At 37.1% G+C, this 17,625-nt stretch overlaps 1 long non-coding RNA gene across 1 annotated transcript in view; it reads right to left on the reverse strand.

Annotated features, from left to right (window-relative positions):
- Positions 1-3,761: 3,761 nt before the first annotated feature.
- LOC118025993 overlaps positions 3,762-17,625 on the reverse strand; it is a 152,388-nt gene continuing 138,524 nt past the window's right edge. Inside the window, exon 3 of the long non-coding RNA XR_004683441.1 lies at positions 3,762-4,479. This is a non-coding gene — a long non-coding RNA (uncharacterized LOC118025993). The remainder of the gene's footprint in view (positions 4,480-17,625) is intronic.

A 17,625-nucleotide genomic window follows, 5' to 3' on the forward strand; every position in this document is an offset into this window, starting at 1 on the left:
TTAAGTAGATAGTCTTCTTGAATCTCTTGGAAGCAAAGTCACACAGTGGAAAGTTTCCTGACATGTGACCAGAAGACTTGGGTAGTAGCCCCTTGGCTATAGATCACTGTTGTTTAAATCTGGACAAGCCTAAACATTTTTGGACTTTAGTTTTTTCATCTGTAATTGAAAGAGGGGGTGGTCATATGCTTTTTCAGTTTCCTTATTCCTCTGGCACTGTATGATGTAGAATCAAAAATACACACATATTGGGCGCCTGGGTGGCTCAGTTGGTTAAGCGACTGCCTTCGGCTCAGGTCATGATCCCGGGGTCCTGGGATCGAGCCCCACATCGGGCTCCCTGCTCTGCGGGGAGCCTGCTTCTCCCTTTCCCACTCCCCCTGCTTGTGCTTCCTCTCTCGCTGTGTCTCTGTCAAATAAATAAATAAAATCTTTAAAAAAAAAAATACACACATATTTATACCATACACACACGCGCACACACACACACACATACACGTCTTAATTATTTTTCTTTGTCAGCACTTCAAACTGCCTTCTGGTGGAGGGAAGTAGGTAGGTTCTTGGAAAACTCCTACCCATTTGAAAGGCAGAATTGGATGCTTATAAAATAGTTAGGATAGAGTGGCACAAGTCAGGGAGTTACCTCTGGCCTGTGAAATTTAAGAACATTTTGTTGTAGCAATGACCCTGAGTGTTAAAGGCCTTACCACCACAATCCGAAAACTGAAATCTCAGCACTAGAGTGAAGCATCCAGCTGCTGCAAGGAGTTCCAGTGATCCCACAGAAGGAAGATGACTTCTATCTGAACTATTCACACATGGAATCTGGGTTTGCACATGTTCTTCTACTCACAGAAATTAATGTGTATTCAAACCTGCCTGCAAGAGAGTCTGGGGATTGTGGTCTCAAATTTTCCAGCCTCTCCAAAGATAAAATAGGTAGAAAGGAGGCTGACAGACTCAATACAAACTATCTACCACACATAATAACTGGGTTCAACAATCATGGCATGATATGAACATTGCTCATAATCAGCATTACCCTTGAGGATGCCATAAGTTTCCCCATGGTATTATCACTCCCTAAACTCAATACAGGCAGATTTCCTTCAGTCAGTTTTACACAGAAGATTGTGTTCTAGTTCGGCACTTGTTGTATGTGTAGTCACAAGATGTTTTCAATCATTACGACCACAGTCAGGGACACAAAAGGCTGAAATCTGCAGGGAATTAAGAACAAGTGGGTCTGAATGTCCAGCAAGTGAAATGGCCGGATAAATAGCTTCAATCTATGCATTATTTTTTTTACTATTTTCCTCAGTCTGTATAGTTGCATCTGCATATGTTAAATGCTCATGTTGTTCAATTCCAGTGAATTCTTTAAGTTTATATTGTGTGTGCCTGGCACTATGCTCAGGACTGCAACCACTACAGATGTGCAGCAAGCATGGATCATAACTTTGGGGAGTCTGCCCTTGGCTTCGAGAAGAAGCATGAGTACACACATGTAAGCTAGAAAGAGTGAAGTAAATGAAACGGATTTGCATTTAGGGAGTTCCCAGAATGGGGAAGAGGTCTCTTTTGCTTGGGAGAAGTTAGCATCTGAGATAAACAAAGTGATGATATATGGAAATGAGTACATACTTTATAGAACTTCTGCCTCTCTGGATGCAAATAATCAGATTTCTATCACTGTAACAAAATAGTACTAACTTTCCCCCTAAGACTCAATTGTAATATGTTTTCCTGATATTCATCTGGCCAGACCCATAGTAAATTATTATTTGCCTAGTGGCAGCAAGAGAATTTTTAAGATATTAGTTTCGTTTTATTTAGGGTATTCTCCCCGCTTATTCCTACCCTTTACCCTTCCTCTAGGCCATGCCGGTCTTAGTGTTTTCTTGTTTCTGGAATTTTATAGGTATAATGCAAAAGCTTCAATGTTAAATGTTTCCTTCTATTCTTTAAACTCAGGGGAGAGAATGTTCTTGGTGTACTGCAGAGGAAGGGGGAGAGCCTCAACCTTTGCAGGTGTAAGAGGAGAAAGGGAGGTTTTCCCTAGGCCAAGTAGGAGTTAGAGGTCTCTGGGTTTCTCATGTCTGATTCTGGACATCAGTCCAGTGTGATGGTGAAACACCTAGAGGATAAATTTTGGCAAACTTAGGGAGGCTATACCCTGGCCCCTGGTTCTTCCTGAGGTAGTAAAGCATCACATGCCAGCATGTGGTATGGGATCCATGAGCCAGTATTCTTCCAGGAAGTTGTGGACTTGAATGATAAGGCCAGCAGCAACAAGCATGACAGACTGGAGATTAGAACTTGCTGGGTTTTCCCAGAAGCACATAAACATCCCATGGGTGAGTGAGAGAGAATTCCCCACCTGTGTTCTCTTGCATACTTGAGTTAGGGAACTAAGTCACATACACTACATACATTTCTCCAACAAAAGTAAATATTGATTTGCAGCTCTGTGAATGAGAAAAAAAAATATTTGCAAAGGGAGTTGTATGGACTTAGAGACAAGGAAAATAAAATCCTGCTGACAGATTTATCTCTAGCTATTACAGAGGAGCATACACTGGACCTGACCACTTCAGGGAACAGGAGCTTTCTCATTTTATCTCTGACCTGTTGTCAGACATCATTTCATTTCCACAAAAATGGGGAGACTTTTATTTGGAACTGTAAAGTTTCCCTAAAGCCATTCTGCTTTAATCAGAACCTCAGAATAGGGAGAAAGGTCAGAGGATGATTTGGATCTATGTAGTCCAGTCAAATCAATGCACAAAGGCATGATTCTAAGTAACAATCCCACTTTGGAAGTGTGTACATAATTCTGAATCGCTGGCATGAAAAGTTTTTAAAAAGTCTGTTGGATTTTGGTATTTTCCTCTAAAGTAAGAAATGTCTGATACATAATATAGGCCTTGGTTACCCCTCAGTCAAAAAAAACAAAATAAGAAGAAAAAAGTTTGTTTTATCAACTTCATATTCTGAGGTGGTTTCTTGATTCATTTTTTTACACTGAAGGTCTGTCTGGGAAATACATATTAGATTGAAGAGATCTCAGACAATGTTAGTTTTTTTTTTTAATTTTTTTATTCTTATATTATCCCCATACATTATATCATTAGTTTTAGTAAGACAATGTTAGTTTTGATAACTATAAATTCTTACAGCAGAAGCAATTTTAAAAGGAGACAAATGAATTTAAGATAGGTTATTGATCATTATTTTCAATTGTGAGTGGGTATTCTTTGATAAGCAAACCTATTGAAGACTACTTTAAAAACAATACAGTAAGAGGCTTCGCAATTCCGCCAAACTTTTCCATTTAATTTCAAGTACATTTTTAAAAAGAAAATTGTTGTAACTTCTAATGATTTAGTTCCAAGTCTAAGAATAAAACTTTTAGGGGCAGCCTCATGGATTGACTCAAAAATACTATATCTTAAATAATTCAGAGAGAAACAGACAATCTCATTAGATGACCCAAAAAGTAACTAATAATAGTGGAAACATGGCAGAAATGATTTAAATAATTCAAATAATGCTGTTTCATGGAATATGTGAAAAAGTCATTATAACATGTTATTTTAAACATGTATTGGTAAACATGATTAATAAGTAGACATTCATTTCATGTATAAGACATTAATATTCATGTTTACAAACAAAAGAGAAACTTTTTAAAGAATATCTTTTATTGAGAAAAATGTTTTGATATGATTTCACATAGTCATATGTATCTGTATATATGCATATATGACGATTTATATATATTTTACATATAGTATATATTTATGTACAAATATAAATATAGAGAATTATCACATGTGCTATGGTATTCTTATAGAACATAACAACATCACAAAGCAAAAATAGTGCTTATCATCACTGAGATTATTTTCTTAGCTTTTCCTTTTTAAAATGACTTCAGACAAAAAAAGTATGTACTATACAAAGCAGTATAGAGTTCCCTTATACCCTTCAAATGGCGTCTCCTAATGATATCTAACATAACCAAAATGAAATTATAGAAACCAGGAAATTAATACTTACATAAAATTACTAACTAACCTTAAGACCTTTATCAAGTCTCAGTTTTTCCATAATGGCATTTTCTGGTTTAGGATCCCATCCAGGGTCACACATTGCACCTAGTCATCAAGTCTCCTTAGGCTCCTCCAATCATGACAATTACCAATCTTTGTCTTTCACGACTGACATTTTCCACAGTGACAGGGTTACTCCACAGGTAGAGTAACCTTCAACTGAAATTGGTGTCTTCTCACAATTATTGAAGTTGCATAGTTTTAATGAGTAATGCAGAATTGATGTTGGTGCGCTTCCTAGTGCGTTCTAGCAGGGCATCCGTGATGTTCATATATCTTATTACTGGTAATGTTAACCTTGATCACTTGGCTGAGGTGGCATCTACCAGACTTCTCCATTGTAAAGGCACTAATTTTTCCACTGTAATTAATAAGTATATTGTGAAGAGACACTTTGACACACTGCATATCTCCTATTTATCATTATAATTTCTGTCAATAGTTTTAATGCCCGTCAATGATTCTTTCCAGTAACAATTACTAATGGGGTATTTCCTATGGTGAGTTCATTTGTATTATTTTTCTTTTTCAGAGATTCTGCTAATACTATTATTATTACTCCTTCTTTGTCAGTCTTCTATTTCTACTACTTCTCTTTTGACCAAATTTCTTTAAGATTTTATTTATTTATTTTAGTGGGGGGGAGGGGAAAAGGGAGAAGGAGAGAGAAAATCCATGCAGACTCCCCGCTGAGCATGGAGCCCAACACAGGGCTCAATCTCATGATCCTGAGATCACAACCTGAGCTGAAACCAAGAGCTGGACACTTAACTGACTGAGCCATCCAGGCACCCCTCCTTCGATCAATTTTTAGTTGTTTCTTTATCTCATTTGCTTTCTCTTGGTTGATTCTATGCCTTCTTCAAAACCACTTGTTAGATTTGCATTTCAGTCTATCATCCTGTAGATAACCTGTTATTTTTTGTAATTTCATTTCTGAGATAATTTTATCCTTTTCTTCCAGGTCTTTCTTCTACTTTGTTTTTGTTTCAAGTTTTTATTTAAACTCCAGTTAGTTAACATATAGTGTAATATTGGTTTTAGGAGTAGAATTTAATGATTCATCACTTACATACAACACCTAGTGCTCATCACATGTGCCCTCCTTAATACCCAGTCAGCCATCACCCCACCCACCTCCCCTCTAGCAACCCTCAGTTTTTTCTCTATAGTTAAGAGTCTGTTTTATGGTTTGCCTCATCTTCCAGATCTTCCCTGAGCCCAACACATCTATTTTCATTTCTCCCTTTTTTGGCCATTTCGATTTTTGTTTTTGTAGTTCTGATTCAAGTTGGTTTTCATATCCTCAAATGCTTGTTTGAGTATATTTAATTCTCTTCAGAATGTTGATTTGCAGTTTTCTTCTGCTTCCTGACTATTTTACTGGAGAAGTATCTGCAGTTAATATGTTCGGAATTTTGTTTTTAAAATTTTTACAATGGATCCCTATGGATAATACGTGTGTGTGTGTGTGTGTGTGTATTTCCCCCTTTTGCTGTTCTGTATTGTTTTGGTAGGGAATACTAAGATGGGTAGGTAAATAACTTTGTCTTCTGCTACCTAGACAGTCTTTTTTTAAAGTATTTTTTATCTTTCTTTTTCTTTGCTCTATCTTATCTTCTGTCTCTTTCTTCTTCCCAACTTCCTCCTTCAGGCTTTACTAGATTAAAATATAAACCTTGATATTCATGATAGAACTATTTATGCTTGGACTTCTCTTATCAAAACAGACAAAGTAATTCTGGCATGAGAAAGAGTAGTATTTGCTTAAGCCATGTGGTCATTAATTTTTATTCTAGACAAAGCTAGTAGGAATCAGCCTAATTTATGATTTAACGTTTTGTTAAATGAGAAAAGAATGTCATGGCACTGATTCTTTTAACTTTTTTTACATAAAAGTATGTGTTTATGTACTTAGAATCAAAGAATGCAAAGTAACAAGATACTTTGTATTTTTACATATCTTTTCACTTGTTTGGATCATTTGTAGCATATAGCCAAGACATCAAACTATTTGATGGGATCATTTTTCTCACCTCATTTCAATATATGGTGCATCTCCTTTAGAGTGTTTATAGTTCCCTTAAATTTTTCACAAATCTCTAGTCAGAAATAAGAGAAAATATTTAGATATTTTGCACATTAAGGATATTCACATTTTTAGTCTTTCTTCATTGCATGGCACCACTCTTGCAAATGGTGCCTGTTTTGTGGTTCACTGTCTTTGGACTTCTCTCTTCCATGTTTATCTGACACATCATAGATCTAACTGTCAAAATCAGGCTATGGTGGGGACAACTCCCACACTACTATGATCAGCAAGACAACACTGACAACGAAGGAAACATGCATCAAGAAAAGCGAAAGCAGCAGCCTCATAAACCACTGCACGGGATTCCACAGTGACAAGGCACATACAGCTAATGAAGTTCAGAGAAAGAGAAAGTTAGGAGATGGAGACAAACTGGAGAGCTGACTGGAGACAACAGTCAGGATTCTTCAGAGGATCCTGAAGCCACAGCTGCTTCTAGTCTACCCAAAACTTCTTTATTGTTTCCAGTTATATTAATATCTTATATGGACATGGGGTTGGCAAAGAGGTTTCAACCTGAATGCTAAATTCTAATAAACTGGTGGTGAATTACAGAATTTTTAGGAGCAGAGAAACTCTATATTCCATTTTGTTTGGACATTTCCATTTCATGTTTTTTATTCAAGCATGTTTATTAATAGCTATCACTTTAACTCTCATAAGAGTCCTAGTTTCAACAATCAATTATGTTTTCACTTCATCTATGGGGAAGAAGTTGAGTCTTCCTAAAGCTCACTGATCAATTTTTGATATCTCCCCAGGGTAAAGGTTGTTTAAAAAGCTGGTAAAGTTGGCAGGATACCATATGTACCTTCTGTTCGCCATGTCCATGTTAATGAATGAGCCAGATAAAAATACTTTGTTTAGCTAGAAGAATAGTAAGAATAAAGGAAATAGACAATATGGGGAGACAACTTGACAACATATTCTATATTGGCATATATAAATAATATTTTTAAAATAGTGATATGGTAACAAGAGTAAGTGCTTAATAAAAGTTTAATATCACTTTCTAGTTTCATTGTAAGATGCACATTTTTTTCACATTTACCACCATTAAAATTAGGAAACATCCTACAATTGATGAACTGTCGTAATTTAATTACTGTAATATTTGTTCCTAGTGCTACATAAAATCAGTGTGTTGTATCTGTCCCAATTTACTTTCCCTTTAAACAGCCACCACCATCCACTTACACGGTGAGTACCTATAAAATTACTTCCCCTTGGAGTGACCCTTAATGAATGATTTAGAAGTGAATTTATGTAGGAGGAGTTAAGATGTCAGAGCAGTAGGGGGACCCTATGTTTGCCTCATCTCTTGAATCACAGCTAGATAAATATCAAATCATTCTGAACACCCAAGAAATTGATCTGAGGACTAAGAGAACAAACTGCACAACTAGAGGGAGAAAAGACACCACATCATGGAAGGTAGGATGTGCGGAGACATGATTTGGGGGAGAAAAGAACTGTGCGTGCTGTGGAGGGGAGGGAGCCCTGATCACAGAGAGAGGAGAGGGAGAGAGAGAAAGAGAGAGAGAGAGACGGAGAGAGAGAGAACAAGCAAGTAGCATACAAAGGATTGCACAAGAAAAACACTTCCTCAAAACCACTGACTGGGAAAATGAGAAGGGCTGATTATGGTGAGATTTTACAACCAGTGGAGTTCAAAAACTGAAGTTTTAGAAGTCTGCACAGTGGCCAGTGTGGAGATTAGCGGGTATAGTGGTGCTCCTGTGGAGAAGGAGGGCAGAGGCACTGGAGTGGACAGCGTGATCTGAAGATCCCCTGGGTTGCACTGGGAGAGACAGTTCCCCTACTTGGAGTGCATTTGGGAGAGGTGGCCTTGCCTCTCAAGGGACAAAAGAGCCAGTGGGCACCATTGTGCTGTCCCATTCATTAGCATAGGGGCAGAGACACATGCTGAGGGCAGTTAATCTGGATACCAGCCTTTTTGCTGCACTTTACTCTAAACTCCAAGCACCTGTACATTCGTTACAACTGCCTTCTGGGACAAACCTGCACCAGCCCCAGAGTGGTGAGACCCTCCCCCAGAGGTTCTGTGCTGTGCTAGGTCCCTAAAATTTGGATTTTTAAATTCAGTCATTATGTCTGAGATAAAACACAGGTGCACTGCACTGCTGGGTGGGCAGATGGCAAAGACACAGACAGGATGAAGGCAGGGATCTGAGGAATGTGTGGAAGACATGAGGAGAGATCGTTCACTCTTCTCTGAGGGCTTCCTGGACAAGAGTGGGCACAAACTCCCCTCTCCAGGTACAACAGACCAGGCTGGCACTATTTTTATGCCCTACCCATCAGCACAGACAGACTTCAGTGAGCAGCACAGTGTCCATAGTGGAGGCCGGAGCCACTTACACCAAGCCCTGCCTCCCTGCACTCTGCAGGTGCTCTTTTTACTGGGGCAAGTGTGCCCGAAAGCCAGAGCAGCAGCAGGCCCTTCCCACAGAAAGTCAGCACAAACTCCCTGCATGCACCAAGTCTACTGACCATAGAGTACTTCAAAGCCTTGGCTCTACTGAATATAGGATCAGGCTTATTTTAACAAGCAGACCAAAGCACACCTAGTTAAAACTCACTACATATTGGACAAGGTCCAAACACTTCCCACAGCAAACAAGGAGAAACTCTGTAGAGAGGGGATGTGAGGGAAAGAGCAGCCAAAGCACAACAGCAGAGTGCACACAGCATACACAAGAAACACTTCCTAAAGCACCAGGGACAATATATGACCTCTTCTTAATAAAGTCATTACTCTCAGGAACAGGAAACATAACAGGCTTTCCTAACACACAGAAGAAGACAGAGACCTAGACAAAATGACAAGACAGAGGAATTCATCCCCAAAAAAGAAAAAGAAAAGGCCATGCCCAGGTATCTAATTGAAACAGATATAAATAATATGCTTGATCCAGAATTTAAAACAACAATCATAAGGATACTAGCTGGCCTTCAGAAAAGCATAGGAGACACCAGGGAGTCCCTTACCACAGAAATAAATGCCCTAAAAACTAGTCAGGCTGAAATAAAAAAAATGTTATAACTGAGATATGAAACCAACTGGATGTAATGACCTCAAGGATGGAAGAATCAGAGGAATAAATAAGTGATATAGAAGAAAAATTATAGAGAATAATGAACCTGAAAAGAAGAGGGAAAGAAAAATAATTGGTCACAAATGAGACTTAAGGGACTCAGCAACTCCATAAAGCATAATAACATCTGTATCATAGGCGTCCCAGAAGAAGAAAAGAGGGAAAAGGGGGCAGAAGGTTTATTTGAGCTAATTATAGCTGAAAACTTCCCTTATCTAGGGAAGGAAACAGACATCCAAATCCAGAGGCACAGAGAGCTTCTATCAAAATCAACAAAAGTAGGCCAACATCAATGCATATTATAGTAAAATTTGCAAAATACAGAGATAAGTAAAAAATCCTAAAAGTAGCAATGGAAAAGAAATCCCTAACTTACTAGGGAAAACAGATAAGGTTAGCAGCAGACTTATCCATAGAAACTTAGCAGGCCAGAAGAGAGTGGCATGATGGGAAAAATATGCAGCCAAGAATATTTTATCCAGCAAGGCTGTCACTCAGAATAGGAGAGATAAAGAGTTTCCCAGACAAACAAAAACCAAAGGAGTTTGTGACCACTAAACCAGCCCTGTAAGAAATATTAAAGGTACTCTTTGAGTGGGAGAAAGACCAAAAGTGACAAAGACTAGAAAGGAACAGAGAAAATCTCCAGAAACAATGACTTAACAGGTAATACAATGGCACTAAATTCATATCTATCAATAATCACTCTGAATGTAAATGGACAAAATGCTCCAATCAAAAGACACAGGGTATCAGAATGGGTAAAAACAAAAACAAAAACAAGATCTATCTATATGCTGCCCTACAAGTGACTTACTTTAAAACTAAAGACACCTACAGAAAGAAAGTAAGGCGATGGAGAACCATCTACCATGCTAATGGAGGTCAAACGAAAGCCAGAGTAGCAATACCTATATCAAACTAGATTTTAAACCCAAGATGAAGGAGGTCACTATAACATCATAAAGGGGTCTATCCAACAAAAAGATCCAAATACATAAATCACTTAATAATAAACATAAAGAAACTCATTGATACTAATACAATAATAGTAGGGGACATTAACACCCCACTCACAGCAATGGACAGATCATCCAAGCAGAAAATTAACAAGGAAATGGCTCTGAATGACATACTAGACCAGATGGACTTAAGAGATATATTCAGAACATTTCATCCTGAAGTAGCAGAATACACATTCTTTTTGAGTACACATGGAACATTCTCCAGAATAGATCACATACTGGGTCACAAATCATGCCTGAAAAAGTACAAAAAGATTAAGATCAGGCCATGCATATTTTCTGACCACAACACTATGAAACTTGAAGTCAACCACAAGAAAAAATTTGGAAAAACCACAAATACATGGAGGTTAAAGAACATCCTACTAAAGAATGAGTGGACTAACCAGGAAATTAAACAAGAAATAAAGAAAATACATGGAAGCAAATGAAAATGAAAACACAACAGTCTGAAAACTTTGGGATGCAAAAAAGTGGTCATAAGAAGGAAGCATATATCGGGGCGCCTGGGTGGCTCAGTCGTTAAGTGTCTGCCTTCGGCTCAGGTCATGATCCCGGGGTCCTGGGATCGAGCCCCACATCGGGCTCCCTGCTCGGCGGGAAGCCTGCTTCTCCCTCTCTCACTCCCTCTGCTTGTGTTCCCTCTCTCTCTGTCTCTCTCTGTCAAATAAATAAAATCTTTAAAAAAAAAAAGAAGGAAGTATATAGCAATACATGTCTACTTCAAGAAGCAAGAAAAATCTCAAATATGCAACCTAAACTTATACCTAAATGAGCTAGAAAAGGAACAGTAAATAAAGCCTAAAGCCAGCAGGAGAAGGGCAATAATAGAGAAGAGCAAAAAAAATGATATAGAAACAAACAAACAAAAACACCACAGAAGCTGGTTCTATGAAAGAATTAATAAAATTGATAAACTCCTATCCATACTTATCAAAAAGAAAAGAGAAAGGACCCAAATAAATAAAATCACAAATGAAAGAGGACACATCACAACCAACACCACAGAAATACAATTATAAGAGAATACTATGAAAAATTATATGCCAACAAATTGGGCAATCTGGAAGAAATGGATAAATTCCTAGAAACATATAAACTACCAAAACTGAAACAGGAAAAGAATAGAAAATTTGAACAGACTCATAAACAGCAAAGAAATTGAATCAGTATCCAAAAATCTCCCAACAAACAAAAGTCCAGAGACAGATGGCATCCCAGGGGAATTCTACCAAACCTTTTTTTTGATGAAATTGGGTTTTTATTTATTTTATTTATTTTTAAATTATTATTATATACCAAACATTTAATGAAGAGTTAATACCTATTCTTTCCAAACTATTCCAAAAAATACAAAATGGAATGAAAACTTCCAAACTCATTCTATAAGTCCAGCATTACCTTGATTCCAAAACCAAAGACCCCACTTAAAAAGAATTACAGGCCAATATCCCTGATGAACTTGGATGCAAAAATTCTCAACGAGATACTAGGAAATCGAATCCAACAGTACATTAAAAGAATCACTCACCATTATCAAGTGGGATTTATTCCTGGGTTTCAAGGGTGGTTCAATATTTGCAAATCAATCATAAACCACATTAATAAAAGAAAGGATAAGAGCCATATGATCCTCACAATAGATGTAGAAAAAGCATTTGACAAAGTACAACATCCATTCTTGATAAAAAACACTTAACAAAGTAGGGATAGAGGGAACATACTTCAACATCATAAAGACCATATACAAAAGACTCACAGCTAATATCATCTTCAATGGGGAAAAACTAAGAGCTTTTTCTCTGGTCAGGAACAAGACAGGGATGTCCACTCTTATCAATGTTATTTAAGATAGTACAGGAAGTCCCAGCCTGGGCAACCAGACAACAAAAAGAAACAAAAGGCATCCAAATCAGCAAGGAATAATGACTTATTCAACTTTCACTATTTGTAGAAGACATGATACTCTATGAAGAAAACCTGAAAGACTCCACCAAGAAATTCCGAATACTGAAACACAAATTCAGTACAGTTTCAGGATACAAAATCAACATACAGAAATTTGTTGTATCTCTAGACTTCAATAATGAAGCAGCAGAAAGAGAAATCAAGGAATCAATCCCATTTAAAATTGCACCCAAACCCATAAGATACCCAGGAATAAACCTAATGGAAAAGGTAAAAGATATATACTCTGAAAAATATAGAACACGTATGAAAGAAAATGAAAACAACACAAAGAAATGGAAAAACATTCCATGCTCATGGATTGGAAGAACAAATATTGTTAAAATATCTATACTACCCAAAGCAATCTACACATTTAATGCAATCCCTATCAAAACACCAGCAGTATTTTTCACAGAACTAGAAAAATCCTGAAATTTGTTTGGAACCACAAAAGAGACTGAATAGCCAAGCAATCTTGAAAAACAAAAACAAAGCTGGAGGCATCATAATTCCAGACTTCAAGCTATATCACAAAGCTATATTCATCAAGACGGTATGGTACTGGCATGAAAACAAACACATAGATCAATGGCACAGAATAGAAAACACAGAAGTGGACCTATAACTATATGGTCAACTAATCTTTGACAAAGCAGGAAAGAACATACAATGGAAAAAAGACAGTCTAACAAATGGTGTTGGGAAAACTGTACAGCAACATGCAGAAAAATGAAACTAGAACACTTTCTTGAAACATACACAAAATAAATTCAAAGTGGCTGAAAAGACCTAAATGTGAGACAGGAAACCATCAAAATCCTAGAGGGGAACACACATAAAATCCTAGAGCAACCTCTTTGACCTTGGCCATAGGAACTTCTTACCAGACACATCGCCAGAGGCAAGGGAAACAAAAGCAAACATGAACTAGTGGGACTTCATCAAGACAAAAAGCTTCTGCACAGTGAAGGAAACAATCATCAAAACTAAAAGGCAACCTACAGGGGCGCCTGAGTGGCTCAGTTGGTTAAGCGGCTGCCTTCAGCTCAGGTCATGATCCCAGGGTCCTGGGATCGAGCCCCGCATCGGGCTCCCTGCTCGGCGGAGAGCCTGCTTCTCCCTCTCCCTCTGTCTGCCGCTCTGCCTACTTGTGCTCTCTATCTCTGTTAAATAAATAAATAAAAATCTTTAAAAAAAAAAATAATAAAAAAATAAAAGGCAACCTACAGAATGGGGGAAGATATTTGCAAATGACATATCTGATAAGGGATTATTATCCAAAATCCATAAAGAACTTATAAAACTCAACACCCAAAAAACAAAGAATCTAGTTATCAAATGGGCAGAAGACATGAATAGAAAAAAAAAAAAAAGAAGACATACAGATGGCTAACAGACCCATGAAAAGATGCTCAACATCATTTATCATCAGGGAAATATAAATCAAACTACAATGAGATACCACCCCACACCTGTCAGAATGGCTAAAATTAACAACACAGGAAACAACAGATGTTGGTGAGGATGTGGAGAAATGGGAACCCTCTTGCACTGTTGGTGGGAATGCAAACTGGTATAGCCACTCTAGAAAACATTATGGAGGTTCCCCAAAAAACTGAAAATAGAACTACCCTATGATCCAGCAATTGTACCACCAGGTATTTACTCAAAGGATACAAAAATACAGATTTGAAGGGGCACATGCACCCCAATGTTTATAGCAGCATTATCAATAATAGCCAAATTATGGAAAGAGCCCAAATGTCCATGACTGATGAACGGATAAAGAAGATATATATAGATATATATACATACATATACATACAATGGAAAATTACTAAGCCATCAAAAAGAATGAAATCTTGCCATTTGAAATGACATGTATGGAGCTAGAGTGTATTATGCTAAGCGAAATGTCAGTCAGAGAAAGACAGATACCATATGATTTCATTCATATGTGAAATTTAAGAAACAAAGGAGATGAACATAGGGGAAGGGGAAAAAAAGAGAGAGAGGGAGGCAAACCATAAGAGACTCTTAACTATAGAGAACAAACTGTGGGTTCCTGGAGGGGAGGTGGGCGGGAGGATGGGCTGAATGGGTGATGGGTATTAAAGAGGGCATTTGTGATGAGCACTGGTTGTTACATGTAAGTGATGAATCACTAAATTCTACTTCTGAAATCAATATTATACTATATGTTAGCTAACTGGAATTTAAATAAAAACTTAAACAAACAAAAGGAAGTGAATTTATATTCCTCAGTTTCCTTGCAGGACATTTTCTGAGATCACACCTTTGTTTGGCCTCCTCCCTGTGCTAGGCAATGAATGTGGACAGCTTCTAATCTCAAAAAGGCAAGGAAACAGATTCTTCTCTAGAGCTTCCATCAGGAAAGAGTCATGTCAACACTCTGATTTTGACCAGTGAGACCTGTGTTGTATTTCCGACATAGAGAAGTATAAAATAAAATACTTGTCTTATTTCAAGCCACTAAATTTGTGATGATTTGTTACAACATCAGTAGAAAACTAACACACTCTTCTTTCTTCTACTGCTTAAAACCCTTCAGTGGCTACCATTGCACCTAGGCAGAGTCTAACACCCAATTTGGCATCCAAGATTCTGCATGATCTACCCTGTGCCCAATGTCTGTCAACTCCCCCCTTTCTGTCTCTGCTCTGGCCTTCCTCAGATGCTCATGAAAACCAAGCTCCTTTCCTTTTACAGCTTTGGCAATGCTGTTTCTTTTCCCTGGAACATTTATCCCTCTTCTTTTCTCTTGGCCAACTACCTTCTACTCACTTTCCATTTCTAATTTAATATTTTATTTTTCCTTGGGAAAGACAATCATGATTTCCAGACATCAGAGCCGTTCACTTAACCTGGTAAAAATTTAAGAAATCATTATATATGATTTAATGTTTTAATTCTCTCTCCCCTGCTAAATGGCAAATTCCACGAGAGCACAAACACATTCATTGTGTTCATTCTTATGAACCTAGGCCTAACACAACACCTGGCACAAAAATTATTTCCTAATTGAATGATAAATTCTATGAGGCAGACACAGATGAGATAAACTTGAGGATCAAAGAAGATAACTTGCCCCAGATCACACGGCTGGTAAGGGGCAGATATAGGATTCAAAGTAAGGTTTTTCTTGTTGTCGAAGCTTGAATGCTTACCATAAAACACTCTATTATATTGCTTCTTACCGGCTTTTAAAGATTAACTTCAAAGAACTACAAAGAAATGTATAAAATATCTGGTAGGGCCCGGTATAGAGAAGATATTTAATATGTAAGCAAAGAATGCACAGAAAAAGAAAACTAGGAAGTACATGCACTAATAGAGAAAATACATGGGTGAAACAGATGATATCATGATTGTGAGAAAATGGCACTCTGTCTTCACCCGAAATGCCAGAATTTTAATCAAGTGGAAACAATTGTTGATTAAATTTCTGATGGTCTCTTTGATTTCAAGATGCCTTCTCAGTATAAACAATAACATCAATAGTGCATTGACCTGATTTTGCAGGCCACGTGCCCTGCTATGGTTTTATTAAATGCTACTGAGAAAGTTAATTTCCCTAAATTATTCAAGTTCAACTCCTGTCCCTGAAAACAAAGTTATCCTGCCTAACCATTAATAAATTGGATGAATGTTAAATAGCACTTTAATTTTGTTTCATTAATGTTCATTAAACAATCAAAAAAGGAAGGAAGTTGATTATGTCAAGCTCGCAGGTTTTAATTAAAATGGAAAGAAGCAAGAGCTCCTAATTTGCAAACACAGAGCTTCAGACAGCAAACAGATAAAGTTTACTATGCACACAGCGGGAAGAAAAAATTAGCGGTTAATTAAAACTTTAGGCATTTAAAATGTCTCTACCGCAAACACAAATTGCTACTTTGCATCTTCCCATAAACCACCAAACTCTATGGAATGTTTCATATGAAGAATCTTAAATACTGACCATGCATTTGTTATTGTACCTTGAATCATGTGTACTTGCATACCTTATGGAGACAGCACCGTAGTAGAAGTTCTACTTGCTAGGAATCCGAAAATGTGGTTCTCGTTCCGACTTGGCTTTTGTCTGATTTGTGGTGTGATTTGGAATAACAATAGTCTTCCTGTGACTCAGTTTCCTTTACCAGTAAAATGAAATAATATTTGCTCTTAAAAGAGCAGCTGTCTTTTTGATTTTTTTTTTTTTTTTTTTTTGCTTGTTTGTACATTTTGGCAAATAGATGCTGGGGCCGCATTACAACTGGGTCTTCATCCAAGCCAGTTCAACGTCAGGAAAGAAAATTCATAGACTCGCTCACTTTGTCAGCTGACCCTTGAAGAATCTGATTCAGATTCAAGGTGTCAGCCTGTCAACTCAAAGATTGCCTAAAAACCACAGACTTCCTTTTATCCTTACTGCCTGAACAGACAAAGGAAATATGCAAACTTTTCAATCCTGTTTCACCCAGCCAAGGAAAAACAGAAAAGTTATGATTCCCTGCAAAGTAACTACTTTTCAGAGCACGACAGGTAAAAATACTTTATGTTACAGGTACGTTCATGGGAAAAAATAGTATATAATTGAATCCCATTCCAAAAGTACTTGGAGAACTTGCTATTTAAGAAAGCCTTGATAAAAATACAATTTTTTTACACATATACCACATAGTCAATTTTACTTTTATCTTTTAATTGTATCTGTACCTTAGGTGCACAGAATTAAATTAAATTAAATTAAATTAAATTAAAATTAAATTACTCACCACTCACCACTAGCCTTGGCAGTGTCCCTCTTCTATTTCATTGCATTATTTTCTCTTCATTTCTCATCCCTACTGGTTTTCCCCTCCTTTTTAAAGGTACTTACACTAGTGTTTTTAATATATATCTTTCCAATTTCCTTCTTGTGTACCTATTTAGATATATGTGTATCCTTGAGAAATATATGGTGTTAACGTGCAGTTTTAATTTGCATAAATGGTGCTATAAATCTTATTCTTGCTTTCTTTTCTTATTAACATGTTTGTAAGATGTAGCCTAACTGAAATAAATCTGGCTCTTTGCTTCTGACTCCGCATATTTTATTTTATGCATATACCATATTTTATTTAATAATTCCCCTGGGAATGGGCATGTAGGTTGCTTCCAATGATTCACAACCACCATCAAAAGAAAAAAAAGTTGTTATAAAAAATTGTGTGCATGTCTTTTGATGAATTTACACAGGTTTTTTTGGATATAAACCTGGGAATAAAAGTTCTTGGTCTTAATGAAATTATATATATATAACCACCAATCTCTTC

This window comes from Mirounga leonina, unplaced genomic scaffold (assembly GCF_011800145.1).
Source record: "Mirounga leonina isolate KUSES-001 unplaced genomic scaffold, KU_Mleo_1.0 Mir_114, whole genome shotgun sequence".
Classification (NCBI taxonomy): domain Eukaryota; kingdom Metazoa; phylum Chordata; class Mammalia; order Carnivora; family Phocidae; genus Mirounga; species Mirounga leonina.